Source organism: Pteropus alecto, unplaced genomic scaffold (genome assembly GCF_000325575.1).
Source record: "Pteropus alecto unplaced genomic scaffold, ASM32557v1 scaffold25, whole genome shotgun sequence".
NCBI lineage: Eukaryota > Metazoa > Chordata > Mammalia > Chiroptera > Pteropodidae > Pteropus > Pteropus alecto.
In genome coordinates this window covers 6,680,357-6,684,931 of record NW_006441955.1, presented here as the reverse complement: position 1 = coordinate 6,684,931, position 4,575 = coordinate 6,680,357, and positions in this window count along the sequence as shown.

Below are 4,575 nucleotides of genomic sequence, written 5' to 3'. Positions count from 1 at the left end.
TCCTCAGGTTCCCCATGTCCCGTCCCTGGGCAGATCAGCCAGGTTCCCGTGTCTCCAGCACGCAGCCGACTCTGAATACAACCTGGTTTAATATTTAGTCAAATTGTGTAGTTCTCATGTCTTGTTCCTACATTAAAGGGAATTAAGATTGCAGATGGAATTAATTTGCTAATTAATTGACCTCAAAATTGGTAGAAAAGAGAGGGCCAAAGAGATGACACTGTGAAAAGGACTTGGCCCAACCTTGCTGGCTCTGAAGCTATAGCAATGAGACCATGTGCCAAGCCATGCAGACAGGCTCTAGAAGCTGGAACAGTGCATTTTCCCCTAGAGCTTCTGGAAAGGACTCAGCCTTACCCATATCTTGATTTTAGCCCAGTGAAACCTATTTCAGACTTCTGACCTCCAGAAGGAGATAATATATTCTTTAAACCAATAAGTTTGTGGTATTTTGTTACAGCAGCAGTAGAAAACAAATACACCCACCAGGAAAGCAAAAATATCAATAATTGTGCATTGAAAAAGAATGGAAAGATCTTCAATAAAATGAAAAGAAGTTATAACTGGTTGGTAGATCTTCGTTTATTTTAAAATCATGATACTTTACTTTTTCCATATTTCTGAATTTCCTAGTATCTTTTTGTGCCACTTTTATAAAAGGAAAAAATAAGCTTTTGTTTTCTCCCTGAGAGATCCTACTCAATCTTCAAGGAGAAGGTCAAATGCCGTTCCCACCCCCACCCCAAGAAGCCTCTCAGACACCTTTTCCTTGGCCAGGGGCAGACTTTCTGCTCCCATGGCCTTAACACTGCAACTGGATTCTAAATGCCTTAGGAGTAGGGTCTAGGTTGGATTCTCCTGGGGCTCAGCAGACCCCAGCTAGTGGATGTTGAATGTTCATGGGATGGATTCAGGAACGATAGTATTTCCTGAGATAATTCAAGGCCGCTTTGCCTTACACTCCCAAGGATTTCCCTGCAGGGGAGAGGGGGATACCGCCTCAGGGAAGCTGGTGCGGACCTCTCAGGGCTCAGTGGGCAGAACCTTCTGTGGCACCAGTACTGAAGATGGCTGCTTCAGATCCGAAATGTTCGTGCCTCCTAACAACCTCCCTTTAGTCTATCTGTTGGGCAATGAGGGGATCCAAGTAACCCAGGTAACAGAGCCTGGGGTTCAGACCTCGGCACTTGGTTGTTCTGAGCAGAATGTTATGGGAAGTCTTGTGACTCTGTCAGAAGCCAGGGTTGGGGGCAGTGGTAAAACAGGATGGCCAGGGTGCTGGAAACAGGCGGGCCTTCTCAAGACACTTCTCAATACCAGCTTCCAGAATCAGCCTCCAAAATGCAAAGCTGAGCATGTTTCCTGTGTTAAAATTTCAACCAAGTAAATTTGAAAACCTAATTGGCTTTATTAAGGGATTCATGATTCAGGCAACATCCCATCTAGCAACTAGATGGGCCCTCCAAGGAGTTGTACAAAACAGAAGGGGTTTATAGACAGAAAAAGGGTAGGACTAAGAAGTTAAAAGAATGGATTATTTCAGGCAAAGTCCCCTTCCCTTAGTGGAAGGCAAGAGGTCTTACAAGGAAGGTTTTATGGGGAGCAGGGTGGGGCAAAGGAGCTATTAAAAAAAAAAAGTACTCTTTTTAGATCACGACATTTTTAATTTGGGGGAAAAAATGGGAAGGAATTTTATTGTGTAGATTGCCTCCTCTTTCTATGGGGGATGGAGAGAGCCCATTCCTACTGGTGGTTGGTCAGAAAATTCAACCAGTTGATTATGTTTCTGGAAGAGGTTAAAACTACAATTAGGTCAGGTATTAAATCTAGGTTTGGTACCATGGGCTTTCAGCGCAAATGATGCCATTTGGGGCCTGTAGTTTTCTATTTAATACCTGTTTATCCCATAGGTGAAGGTTCCCCATCGCCCCCAAGATCTTTATCAGGGTGACTCAGGCCTGCTCACCTCCCCAGTCTCATCTCCCGAGTACCCCCTTTTCCCACCCAGCAATTAGTCACACTGAACTGCTCCCACACACACTACTCTCTTGTCTGGACCTTCCTTCCCTAGCCTCCAACTCTTATGATTCTCCAGGGTCTCCATGCTTCTCCTGAAAGCCACCTGGCCCACCTTTGAGGTTGGGGCTCCTCCTCTGCACTCTTAAGGCCCTATGTCTCCTCAATACATCATGCCCCTCATTGGAGACCCTGCCATTAGCCCATCCTTACAGGCTGTGAACCCCCTCCTGTAGCACCAGCTCTAGAATAGCTGCTCCACATCTAAGATGCTGGAGCCTCAACACCTTGTTTCTTCTGGGGGATGGGGCAGGTAGGTCCCCGGAGCCTAGCATAGTGCTGGACACAAAGTGGGCCTCAGTATCTTAGTCTCCCCAGGAGTGTCACAGGCAGTAGAGTCATTTACAGCCTGGAGTCTGCCCCAGAGCTATTTCTCCTGCCAAAAGCCGGAGCTGGATAAATTCCCACTTCCCCGAAGATGCAGCCTGCAGGGCCTTCAGAAACGAGAGAGCGCTCTCTCCACATCCTTGGGTGGGAGTGAGAGGGAACGGGCAACACACAGCCTGCTAGGTGGAAAGACCGGATTTTACGTCCCCAGCTCTGCTTCTGACCAACTCCCATTGCCTTATCTGAAAAGGGGGGTGATGCTGCCTCCTCCGTAAAAGTGTCACAAAGTCTAAACAATTCTAAAACAACTACTTGTACATGGAGAACCCTCGTCAACTGTGAGATCTAAGTTCTGGATTTTTCTTTCAAGAAGATGTTTGTCCAGCATTGGTGTTAAATATTGTAACTCTTCAAAAAGTGACGATCTCATTGAAAATGGAGTCCATGGACAGTGTCCTCACCAGTATCACCATCACTTACTGACAGATCTGGTGGTACCTTGCTATCCTTATGGGATTCCATCTCCAGGTGTAGCTGACCACCCTTCTTCTCGAAGTGACCCATCCATTCACTCCTAGGACCCCTCCCCCACCCATCCCCATTCTGTCTCACTCTTCTTGACTGATTTCTCTTCTCCCACCAGCCCTAATTCCCCAAAGGTCTGCGTTCACTCTTTTCCATGCCTTGGACAGGAAATGATACTCACAGCCTTGCCTTTGGTCCCAAGCCCCAGACCTCTATATCCAGTGTCCTCTTGGGCACCTCCTCAGAAATGGCCCAAAGCCCTATGAACCCATGAGGCCTAAACCAAACTTCCTCCTAACTTGTTCCCCACCCACCAGGTTCCCTTAATCTGCCCACATGGGCATCATTCATTCTTCTAGACACTCTTGTCAACGTAAGGAACGTCCAAACTTGTAGACAATTTTTATGAGTTTATTTGAGCCAAATTGACAATATATACTGGGGAGCAAGATCTCAAATGCCCCGGAGAATAACAGGCTTGCAGCTTCTTTTATGTATTTGAATTTAAGGAGAAAACATAAGGAAGATTACTTGGAGGTAGGAAGAAAAGCAGGTGGAGATTGGATTATAGGATAATTAACAAGTTTATGTGTTCTCTTGAGGCTTAACGCCTCCTTTGAGGGGTATTACTTCTGGTATTTTAAAAGGTGTATTAACCTAAATGCCTAAGAACAATGGACAGGGCTTCCTTAAAACTTTTTACTAAAGAAGTTATAGTCCTGGGCTATGACTACCCACCACGACCTGCCCAGTTAGGAATTTATGATCAGACCACCCCGTGAAGTTATTTTCCATAGAACTCTTTTTTTTTTTCATTTACAACTCTGACACACATACACACACACTCAAGTCAGTCACCAGGGGCCCTGATGGATTTCTCTGCGAACAGAGGTCCTTGTGTACAGTAGATGATTCTTGAGCTCATTTAAACTCCAGGGTTACCAATGTAGGGACAGTCTCGAACTTCATTCGCACACCAGGGCCTTCAGGACACTCTCTGTGTGAGATGGTGACTCAACCACTCCCCGTGGACTTACTGCCCCAGGAGTGATCTTGATAACCCAGGCCAGCATTCTAGGCCTATCCGTTTCAATCTCAGGTAGATAATCTATCAGCCACAATCTGGGATGGAAGGAAAAGTCAGTTCCTCAGGCAGATCTAATCTGTTCTCATTATCAACACTTGCCTGACCTTCCTGACTCCCGGGGGCAGGGCAGAAAGAGGGAAGGACAGTCCAGTTGCCTCCTTTTACAAATGGGGATACCAGGACCATAAAGGGGAAGACATTTGTTGCAGATCTCCTGAGAAGTAAGGTCTAGATCCCTGGTCTCTCATCTCCCAGGCAGTGGGAGACAGGCAGGGAGTGGGGATTCCGGCCAACTTCCTCTGCTGCCTCTTAATGTGCTCAAAGGTCATACTGGGGGTGGCAGGATTTTCTGCCTGACCCATTAAGATCCTGGGAGGGTGAGGGAAGAGGAGGAGGGCGGGGAGTGGGGAGGGGCATCACTCTGGGACATTCCACCCCTGCGGGAGCTGCCCTGCCTGGAGGAGAACTGGGTGCTCCTAGGAGCTCCTGCCTCCCACCTTATCCAAGCTGCAGAGCATTTAAGGACTCCAGGCTCACGGCATTCTCCAGAAAGGGTCGTC